Below are 11,773 nucleotides of genomic sequence, written 5' to 3' on the forward strand. Positions count from 1 at the left end.
CTCTCTCTCTCTCTCTCTCTCCCTCTCTCTCTCTCTGCCCCTCCCCTGCTTGTGCACTCTGACTCAAAAAAATTTTTTTTTTAATTAAAGAAAAGAGTTTAATCACACTTGTCCATGTTTCTTTTTGTTGCCCATGCATGTGGTGTCCTATCCAAGAAATCACAGCCAAAGCCAATATCCAGAAGCTTTTTCCCTGTGTTTTCTTCCATGAGTATTGTGGTTTCAGATCTCACATTTATGTCTGTCGGCCATTTCGAGTTGAGTTTTCTGTACGGTGTAAGATAAGGGTACAATTGTATTCTTTTGTGTATGGCTATCCAGGTGTTCTCAACTTCATTTGTTAGCCTTTCCCCCATCGTATATTCTTGGCTCCCTTGACAAAGGTCAGTAGACACGTTATTCATATGGGTTTACTTCCAGGCTTTCTATTCTTTTCTATTGGTCTATGTGTTTTTAATGTCAGTACCACACTGTTTTAATCACTGTAGCTTTGTTACATATTTTGAAATCAAGAAGTGTGATGCCTCCAAGCTTTGTTCTTGTTCACGATTGCTTTGGCTATTTGAAGTCTTTTGTGATTCCATCTAGTTTTTAGAATTGTTGTTTTCAGGGTGCCTGGGTGGCTTAGTTGGTTAAGCATCTGACTTCAGCTCGGGTCATGATCTCATGGCTCATGGGTTCAAGCCCCGGGTGGGGCTCTGTGCTGACAGATCAGAGCCTAGAGCCTGCTTCGGATTCTGTGTTTCCCTCTCTTTGCCCTACCCCTGCTTGCACTTTGTGTCTCAAAAATGAATAAAGATGAAAAAAAAAGAAAAAGAAAAGAAATACAACTGATTGCTGTATGTTGGTTTTGTATTCTTCAGTTCTGCTGAGTTTGTTTATCTGTCCTTTTGTGGAATGTTTTGGGTTTTCTACACCTTAGATCAAGCCTTCTGTGAACAGAAACAATTTTACTTCTTCCTTTCCACTTTGGATGTCTTTTATTTCTTTTTCTTGACTAATTATTCTGACTTGAAATTTCAGTGCTATGTCGCATACGATGAGAGTGGGCTTTTTCTTGTTCTTGATCAACAGAGTAAAAAGGCAGCCTGTGGAATGGGAGAAAATATTTGCAAGCTATATATCTGATAAGGGATTAGTATTCAAAATATATGAGAACCTTCCATAATTTAATAGCAAAAAATAAATAAATAAATAAAAACCCAATGAAAAACTGGGGAAAGCACTTGAATTAACATTTTTTTCCAAAGAAGACAAGCAAATGGCTACGAGATATAAGAAAAGGTACTCATCATCACTCATCATCAGGGAAATGCATATTAAAATCTCAATGAGCTATCACCTCACAATTGTTAGGGTGCCTAATATATATATGTATATATATATATATATACATATATATATACACACATACATATATATAATATAAATAATATAACATATAATATATATAAATAATAAATATATGTAATATAATAAATATAGATAAATAATATAATATATAATAATGTAATATATCATATATAATATTATATATGTGTATATATATATATATATATATATATATATATAAAAGATAACAAGTTTTGGTGAGGATGTGGAAAAATTGAAACCCTCATACACTGTTGGTGGGAATTTAAACTGCTGCAGCCACTATGGAAACTAGTATGGAGGTAACATATGACCCAGCAGTCTCACTTCTGGGTATTTATCCAAAAGAATTAAAATTAGGATGCTGCAGAGACATTAACACTTCCGTGTTCATTGCAACATTATTCATAACGGTCAAGATATGGAAACACCGAACTTTCCACCAACAGATGCATGGCTAAAGACAATGTGGTATATGCCACAATGGAATATTATTCACCCTTTAAAAAAAAGGGAGGGACGCCTGGGTGGCGCAGTGGGTTGAGCGTCCGACTTCAGCTCAGGTCATGATCACACGGTTCATGAGTTCAAGCCCCGTGTTGGGCTCTGTGCCGACAGCTCAGAGCCTGGAGCCTGCTTCGGATTCTGTGTCTCCCTCTCTCTCTGCCCACCCCCCTCAAAAATAAATAACCATTAAAAAATAAAACAGATAAAAGGGAAATCCTACCATTTGTAACAATATGGACAAACCTGGAGGACATTATGCTAGGTGAAACAGGCCAGCCACAGAAGGACGAGATATTGCACAATTCCACTTGTATGAGATATCTAAAATAGAGTCATAGAATCAGAGACTAGAATCGTGGCTGCCAAAGGCTGGGGAAAGAGGGATGGGGAAGCATTGCTCAGTGGGTATAAACTCTCAACTATGCAAGATGCATAAGCTCACCTTGCTGTTCACCTTAGTATCTACAGGTAACCGTATAATATTGTGCACTTTAAAATGTTAAGAGGATAGAGATCGCGTTACGTGTTCTTCCTACAAAACAAAACACACACACACACAAGAACACAGAAGTTTGGGGAGGCAATGGATATTTTAGTACCTTGATTATAGTGAATGGTATCACAGGTGTACGTATATGTCCAAACTCATTAAAATGTATACATTAAATGTCATTAAATATGTGCAGGGTTTTTTTTTGTTTTGTTTTGTTTGTAGCTCAATTAGACCTTAATAAAAATAAAAACAAGAGGAAATTCTGGGATTGGAACTTCAGAGGCTGCCGTCAGAACTCATGCCCTTTCCTACTATTATTAAACTGCCTGAAGCAGGAGGTCACATTTATCTATTGGATACGTACCATGTGCCAAGACCTTTGCATATTTCATCCTTAAAAAATTTTTTTTTAATGTTTACCATTTAATTTTGAGAGAGAGAGACAGAGCGTGAGCGAGGGAGGGTTAGAGAGAGAAGGAGACACAGAATCGGAAGCAGGCTCCAGGCTCCAAGCTGTCAGCACAGAGCCCGATGCAGGGCTTGAACTCAGGAGCTATGAGATCGTGACCTGAGCCAAAGTCGGACGCTTAAATGACTGAGTCACCTGGGCGCCCCCTGCATATTTCATTTCATTCCATCGTCACATCACCAAATGGGAAAGTATGTTGGATATTTGTTGGCTGTGGCCCAGCAGCCATTTCTTCATTACAGTTACAGCACCTTGAATCGCTTTGGGGTAAATCACTGTACTATCCCGCTTGGTAAATGTCATCTGGGGTGGCTGACCTCACTCCCACTGCAGGGGCACTTGTGATCCAAGCATACGCCAATTCAATTCTTGCAGCCCTCCCCACGGGCCCTGGGGACTGGGCACAAGGCCTGAGTCAGAGCAAAGAAATTTAGGCCCAAGGCCCATGTTCGAACTGAAGGAAAGATAACAGATCTTTTTTCTATCAGACTTGAATCTAGGAATGGCGGCCTGGAACCACTACGAAAAATAAGACTCCGAAATGACATGTAAAAATAAAACTTTGCCATTCTGAGAGTTGTATTGCAGGAAGGAAGGAGGGGAGGGGAGTGTTCCTTAACATACTATGATCCCTGGCTTTATTTTAGCAGTAAGTGAAACCTGAGACAGCCCCTTACTAATCACCTTGAGGTTAGCAGGGGACAAGGGGTCTCAAGCACTCGGTCAAAAAGGCAAGGCTTACAGATGCTGTAAGGAGAACGTTAGGGGACAACTTGCACAAAAGACTGCTTGAGAGGTATGGCGCTTACGTACCCTTGAAGGACGTCATGATATTCATCCGCTAAAAACTAAGGAGCTGCGAAGGTATCCCAAAATTGGTCCGTGGGAGTACAGCCCAAGACCCCGAGAGGGGTCGCCCTGTTTGCCTCCGGAAGTAAAACTTAATGATCACTTTGTAGTTGGTGTTTGAACTTGTAGAATATGCGATGAGGTTCTATTTAGGACGGAGTCTGAGTGCCTCACTTGCCAGCATGCGGCTTGTGGGAAGAAAACCAGCCTGGGGGAGATCAGAGCTAAGAGATGGCAGAAAAACCGGGTCAGAACACCTGTCTTTGTGCCCCTGGACCAAACCACACGTAAGTATTTCAGTTGCAGGAGCCAGGATCTTCCCTTTTCCCTAAATCATCTCAAATTGGATTTTCTGTCCCTTGCAGCTGATGGAGTGCAGACTAATCGGGTTGGTATTGACATCCTTGTGTTAAAAAGTCAGGAAAGAAGGCTCTGCGAGTTTCCACGCGCTGGTCAGGACCACACACAGGATCCTTGGCCGGGATCAGTCTCTGGTTCATCCGATTCCATGGCATCCATGCATTCGGAACTCCCCGCTGAGTCAACACTCAGCACCCCCTTCATCCGCGGTAAGCCCCTCCCTTCTGCCAGCCATGCTGCTCAAGGTGCTGGCACATCATTCATTCATCCTTATCAAAGACTTAATATCTTGATGTGGACGAGGCATCCTGATAGTCGTTTGTAAGAGACACGGAAGCAAACAACACAGTTCATCTTTTCGAACCGTTAGACAAAGCTGTCCAACTGCACATGCGCAGTTTTCTCCCCTCGCTGGAACCACCCCGTACGCATGCGTCCTCGGACCTCCTCGCACCACCCTGTGGTGCGGCCCGCGAGGGCTTTCCCCCAAGTTTCTTTTTACCTTCCTAATGATATTCCTTCTGGTCCCCACCTGCCCAGTCCCTGTTGCCCCGCCCCCCACCTGCCTGAGTCATCCTGTGTCTCCAGGGCAGCCCTTTGGCACGTTCTGTGTCCAAATCTGTTTGCCACTAGACAGAGCAAGTGGCCGGCAGGGACCACACCTTGGCCTCCTGTGCCTGGCAGGATGGCAACCCACCAACTAAAATACTCCTTCAGAAACATTTAAAGGTAAACATTAAACTTCTCCTTATCATTAAGGCGAGCCCAGTCTGTGTTCTAGTGTTTCACGCAGAAGCGATGATACCACATGACTCTAAAGAAATGTTCCAGAATTCTCCCTTCCTACTAATTCAGCCTGGCCTTTCCAGGACTGGCTGCCACTAGGCTGATGAACTTCCGGTGGAAGTTTCCTGGGACTCAGAACTTGCCGTCTCTTCACTGTTACCTCTCCCTGTCTGTCTGAGACCATTTCACCTGCAGCTCCTGGCTGGCTGATAGTCCCCTCCAGAGGCGCATTCCCCACCCGCCTGCCATGTCTCCGGTCCACGACCTGGTGCGCCTCCCGCACCAGAAACATCCCTCTGGCGAGCAGGTCGGCTGCTCTTATGGTTTACTTGCTTCATTGGTCATCTTTCTTTTCAACTCAGAAAACCAATTCTATTTCAAAGCTAGAAGAACCGTAGTCTGCTTTGGAAATTGGAGGAGATCCTCTTTCCCCGCTGAGAATCTGTAATCTTCTACCCCAGAAGATGGCAACTCAAATACACTTATGAAGATGCACAATATGCGGGGGCATTTGAAAACAAAGTCTTGATCCCGGAGCCCAGAGGCCTGGTCCTAGGAAGCACACTTAAGCAGCCTCAGGCAAGTCACAGACCTTCTTGGAGTCTGATTTCTGCTCAGGTCGTGACTTCCCGGTTTGTGAGTTCGAGCCCCGCATCAGGCTCTGCACCGACCGTGTGGAGCCTGCTTGGGATTCTCTCTTCCCCTCTCTCCAAAATAAATAAGTAAACATTAAAAAAAAATAATCATCCTAATGAAAACATCACACGCTTGATGCCTTATTTATCTCTGCATCCCCAGCAACCATCACGGGACCTGTCACATGTAGGGGCTTCGTGAGGGTGACAATGGTTAGGAAAGAAAGGAACCAGCATGGATCAGGCTCGTTCTGTTTGCCGGGCACTGTGGTAACACCTGCAGACGTGCAGCTTCATTGCATCCTTTCCGAGATCCTGAGAGGCCAATGCTGACGGGCTCTAATGCCATGGGGCCGGGAACCTCCGAGGCAGATCTGCTCGAGGAGGCACAGCCAGTGTCCTCTGAAGTCCTGCTCCCAAACTCATTAGGCGAAGTACTGAGACACGAAGGTGCAAAAGAGCAAAACTTTAGAAGCACAGGTAAGAACCAGCTAAAAACCAGTGAAAGAGAAAGGCCTCAGCATGACAACAATCATCAGGACTTCAGGAAACAAACAGACAAAATCAACGCGACTCAGTTGATCAAGGGAAGCATCCTTGAACCTGCTTTTTATTGTAGAGACTGCTGCCCGTCACTTGTAGACCCAAACCCTCGGAGCTGGGGCTGATACATTAAGGAAGGCTGTTGAATATGCAGGGAGCCCGGCTTCGTGGGGGAAGAGAGGGACTTCATTTGACCAAATACATTCAGAGAGCGGCAGAAAGTGGCATTTAACAAGAATGGAAGATACAAGAACCCTGAGCTACAGAAGGAATGTATCAAGGGTTGTCCGTACAGAACGGACCTCCCCCAGGTTTAGTATCTTAAAATCACAAGCGTTTATTTAGCTCCTGTCTGTGGGTCGGGTGGGCAGTTCTGTGGGTCCGGGCTGGGCTCTGCTGAGCTTACCTGGGCCGGGTCCCGCATCTGCACTCGCCAGCAGGTGCTCGAGGACCTGGCCAGCTGAGGAGGCCGAGACCCCGTCTCCCTGTGGACTCAAGAGTTAGCAGACTAGCTCAGGCTTGTTTACGTGGCTGCTGGACAGGCTCCCGACACGGTGAGCAGAAACACACAGGACCCTCCGAGGTCCAACATAGAACTGACACTCGCGGCTGCCGATGGCTCCAGGCCGAAGCAAGTCCGTGCGCCAGCCTTAATTCAGGACGTGGGGTGGCAGGCTGGTCCCGTGGCCAGGGCCGTGGCTACAGGGAGGAGAATCGTGGCCATTTGTGTTGACATCTACCACGGGAGGGGGCCCCAGACAAAGCAATATCCTCAGAACTCACTGACCCCAGAGAACATCAGAGGCTTACGTACCATCGCACGGCAAGGCATGGTGGGAGCCCAGAAGCCAACAGGAGGGTTACAGAAGATGCTGTATGTTGTTAACCCTCCTCAGCCCCGGGTACCAGGGCATTTCTCCAGCCGTGTTGGCAGCTTCTGTTACCGTCCACCCCCACCCCCCACCTGCCCGGCCTATGTATGGACTCTGGAGTTTCTGTTGGCCCAGCAGGTCTCTTCAGTAAGAGCACCCCAATATTCTTTCAAGAAAACCTGCTTCTTCCCTGTTCTTATTTATTTATTTGAGAGAGCACACAAGTGGGGGAGGGGCAGAGAGACAGAGGACAGAGGATCCCAAGCAGGCTCCAGGCTCCGAGCTGTCAGCACAGACCCCGACATGGGGCTCGAACTCATGAACCCCGAGACCGTGATCTGAGCCAAAGTCAGACGCCCAACTGACTGAGCCGCCCGGGCACCCGTTTCCGTGTTCTGGTTGTGAGGCCGGACAGGGCTGACCCCTTCTCTGTCTCTAAGGTGAGCTCACAACCCAGTCCGTCAGAGAAGCCATCTCTCCAGCCCGGGTTCACACGTGGGCGTAAGATCCGAGGAAGACCAATCACGTCAGCCACGAGAATGCTGTGTGGCCACCGGGAGAGGGCTGTCCCCTCACAGGGCCGCCATTTTACAGGTGCAAGAGCCTGGAGCTGCTGGTGGCCTTCTCCACCCCATTCGGGAGAGACTGACACTGAGCCAGAGCAGGAGTGGCGGAGACAAATGCCCAGTGAAAGTGATACGGACTCGGAGGAGAGGGGCGTCCCTGAAGCCGGACGTGCCCTGTGAAATTCCTGGTCTTCTGAAGCCATTATTCCAATTTCTTCCTCCAAGGCAGATTGAGGTGGGTTTCCGTCATTTGCAGCCAACAGCATCGCTAATACGCGAATTAAAAAATACGCCTTCCTACCTGCCCTCGTGGTGCTTGACTCTGTAGGGAAAGCATAACACGTGTCCACACATGCTGCCCTTGAAGGGCTTTCTACTCTACCTGAGAAAGAAGAAGAATATGAATGAATCAATGAGAAGGGGTGGGGAGAGGGGAGAGAGAGAGTGCGATAAAAGGCCCAGAAGTCATCCATTTGACAAATACCGAAGGCCAGAACGGAGCCAGGCTCCAGGGCTCCCGTCCCAAACCTGCGCTCTCCTGTTTACCAGTTAACGCTCTGGCAGTCACTGATCTGTGTGAGCCCTACTGCTGAGACCGTCAGCCCCAACCGTGATATTTTTGCCACATTCTGTGGCACTTGGTGCAGACCTGACAGGTGGGGCAGGCGTCCACTTCCTCCCTGATTATTTCTTCAGTATATTTATTTATTGTTTTTAAGTTTATTTATTTATTTTGAGAGAGAGCAAGAAGTGAGCAAGGGCAGAGAGACAGGAGAGAGAGAGAGAGAGAGAGAGAGAGAGAATCCCAAGCAGGCTCCACACCACCAGTGCAGAGCCCAACGCGGGGCTCGAACTCACAAACCGTGAGATCGCGACCTGAGCAAAAGTCCGATGCTTAACCGACTGAGCCACCCAGGTTCCCCTCTTTAGTATCTTTAAACCCCATCTTCGCAAACCTCAATTCCTTGGAAGCCAGCCATCCTCTGGCACTCTTCCGTTGTCACCCACACCCACTTGCTTCCCTCCCTGCCTCGGGGACCATGGCTTATCACTGCAATCACTTCCTTGAAAATGACCTTAACTCTTGCCTCGGCCCCGTCATTCTTACCTGGTCAAGCCCCAGACCTCATCAATTTCTTGCTTCCCGTACACCCTGGCCTACAGCTGAATGGTTGAATATTGCTGTAGGTAATAAACACATCACCTCGCTGACTCTCTGTTAGTCCACTCATTCATTGATACCTTCGGTTTCCTGGGTCACTGTCTTCCTTTCCTTCGATCTCATCATTACTCACGAAGATTTAAATATCCATGTGTATGGTCCACCTGACAACACTGGCTTCCCCTTCGATAATCTGTTTCTCTCTCCTCACCCACTTCTTGGGTCTTTTTCTATGATCTTCTCTACACACGTCCGTGCGGATGCTCTTGACCTTGTCTTACCAATAATGGCAACCACCTGACATCTCTTCCAAGCTGCATCACCAGCTCTTATCACTTCTTCTATGAGGATACCCACTGCAACACTTGTGGGGGAATTCATTAGCCCTACCAAGTTATCATTTTAAGTTTTAAAATACAACCTGGTCGGAGACCATGGTTCATTGCTGGAGCCACTTGCAGGAAAACACCCCTACGTCATTTGCCCCACCCCCCTCTCTCCATCATTCTTGGCCCCTCAAGGCCCAAACCTCATTCATTCGTTTCTTCCCTCACGCAGTGGCCTACACCAGAGACGCTGAATATTGCTGATGAAAAACACATCACATCACCCAGGGACCTCACTTTAACTTTGGGGCATCATATTTCAAATCAATATGCAAAACATGCCTGTTGCTCCTACTTTCCAAAGTGACAAGTCCGCATTTTCCCTCTTCTTTCTTTTAAAGTTGATTTATTTTGAGAGAGAGAGAGAGAGAGAGAGGGAGCAAGCAGGGAGGGGCAGACGGGCGGGAGGAGAGAGAATCCCAAGCAGGTTCTGCACTGTCAGCACAGAGCCCGACGTGGGGCTTGAACTCACGAACTGTGAGATCATGACCTGAGCCGAAACCCAGAGTCAGATGCTTAACTGACTGAGCCACCCATGAGTCCCTTCCCTCTTCTTGAACCTCTCTTCCGTCTCCTACTTCCACGCCATCCTCCCATTATGAGATACGTCACTTATGGGTAGAATACAATTTTGATTCATGGAGAACAGGGAAAGAATCATATAGGTTCTCATTCATCTTCCCTCTACCCATACCAAACACCTACCCACATACTCTCCCTATTCTATCTTTTCATGAAAAAAAAAAGTGTCTCTGGCTCTCACGGGTGAGCCTCCCACTTGTGTTCTAGACCTCACCGACTCTGATCCACTCAAGGACTTTGCTCCTGTCATTGTACCCTCCTTTTCCGTCTTCCCCGACTATCCCCTCTCTACCGGATCATTCCCATCGGCATCGCAAATGCTATAGTATCTCCCATCTGTTTCCTTTTCTGAAGGACACTTGGCAACTGTGTGCCATGTCCAGCTCCATTTGTTTACCCAATGTTCTCTCCTCAGGTCATTTGGTTGGGTTTCTGTCCCTGCTCCCCTGTCAAGACTGTTTCCCGCAGGGTCACCAAACACCACTCAGCCGAACTTGACCCACATGACCACTGTGTCTTTCCTGCATCGCCTCCTTATCTCGGCTTCTATGAGCCCACACCTCCCAAGTTCTCCTCCCAGCTCACGGGTTGTTCCTCCCCCGCCTTCAGTATCATTTCCTTGTTCTTGCTCTTCTGCTTTCCTCGGGGACGTGGGAGCCTCCTAGGGTCCGGTCTTCTTCACTACACCCTCTCTGATGTGGTTGTATAGCTGTGAGTGTCATCTAATCACTCAGAATGGTCAGGGCTCTGTTTGCCCCTCTTCCCTCTCCCAAATTCTGCAACCACTTACAGTCAAATGTCTACTGGGCACCCTGACGTGATCTCAGTAGGGACATCAAAAGTCACGTGGTCAAAACGGAACTACTGGGGCGCCTGGGTGGCTCAGTTGCTCAAGCGTCTGACTCTTCACTTCAGCTCAGGTCATGACCGCATGGTTCGTGAGTTCAAGCCCTGTGCTGGGCTCTGGGCTGACAGTGCAGAGCCTGCTAGGGATCTTCTCTCTCTCTCTCTCTCTCTCTCTCTCTCTCTCTGTGTGTGTGTGTGTGTGTGTGTGTGTGCCTCTTCACCACTCACTCTTTCTCTTTAAAAACAAAACAAACAAAAACAGAACTACTGATGCCCTTCCAAGCCTGCTCTTTCCCAGGATTCCTCACCACGGTGTATCATACCTGGTTGCCCCAATCAAACCATTGGAAATTATCTTTGAGACTCCTCCTCACCAGCAGAGCAATCGCCTGCCTGGCCAGTAACTTCTCACCCTCGTCACCCGCGGATAACATCCCGACTCCTTCTACAGGTTGATGGAATATCTACGTGATCTGGCACGTGCCTACATCCCTGGACGCATCCTGTGCGGCTTTCCCCTCACCCACTCGGCCCCTCCACCGGAGTCTCTCACCCCTGCTCACTCCCACCGGCAGGACTTTGACCAGCTGCTCCCTCTCCTCTGAAGGTTTGTCACGAGGCCCTCTCCCTTCTCTTACTCGGATCTCCATTGAAATGTCAACTTGACGAGGAAACCTTAACGGGCCCACCGCCGGTCACTCTGACGCTGTCCTTTCTTCCCTTTCCTATAGCTTCTGGAACACACAATGCATGTGCATCCAAGTGATACAAGAGACCCCGCAGAGGAGAAAGAGGCCTGCAGGTGTCTGTGCTTCCCACTTTCTCACAGAGCCTTTTCCTGTGTGGTTTGTGCAACCAAGAACATCTACTCTACTGGGTTTTCCCAAAATTAAACAGCAGCACACTAAATAACTTTTTTCACTTGACAAAATATCTTAGCTGTCATTTCATCTATGTATCCAACTATCTAACCAGCTGTCGATCATCCGTTTATGGGCTGCTTTACTCCTTTTAATGCCTACGGCGTCCTCCACCGAATGTCCTATGTAATCAGCCCCCGCAGTGGGTGTTCAGGTCGTTTCCACTCCTGCCATGAATATGCTCGTTCGGTGACGCCATGAATATGCTTGTACATGCGTCTGTGGCTTCACGCAGGCGCTGATACGCCTGTGGGATAAATTACCTGGGAGTCAAAGTGCTGGGTCGAAGTGGAAGTGTGTTTTAGATTTCAAGAGCTATTGCCCAATCATCCTCCGCGGAGGCTGTCCCAGTTTACGCTCCACCAACCTCTGCAGAACAGACATCACTTTCTTTTTTTTTTCTTTAATGTTTATTTATTTATTTTG

General features: G+C 47.7%; 1 long non-coding RNA gene across 1 annotated transcript; it reads left to right on the top strand.

Annotated features, from left to right (window-relative positions):
* Positions 1 to 3,711: 3,711 nt before the first annotated feature.
* LOC128312858 (uncharacterized) lies at positions 3,712 to 11,387 on the top strand. Its single transcript, XR_008292708.1, has 3 exons — positions 3,712 to 3,976; positions 10,879 to 11,034; positions 11,159 to 11,387. It is a non-coding gene; the product is annotated as an uncharacterized LOC128312858 (long non-coding RNA).
* The last annotated feature ends 386 nt before the right edge of the window (positions 11,388 to 11,773 follow it).

The sequence above is a fragment of the Acinonyx jubatus genome, chromosome F2 (genome assembly GCF_027475565.1).
Source record: "Acinonyx jubatus isolate Ajub_Pintada_27869175 chromosome F2, VMU_Ajub_asm_v1.0, whole genome shotgun sequence".
Taxonomy (NCBI): Eukaryota; Metazoa; Chordata; class Mammalia; order Carnivora; family Felidae; genus Acinonyx; species Acinonyx jubatus.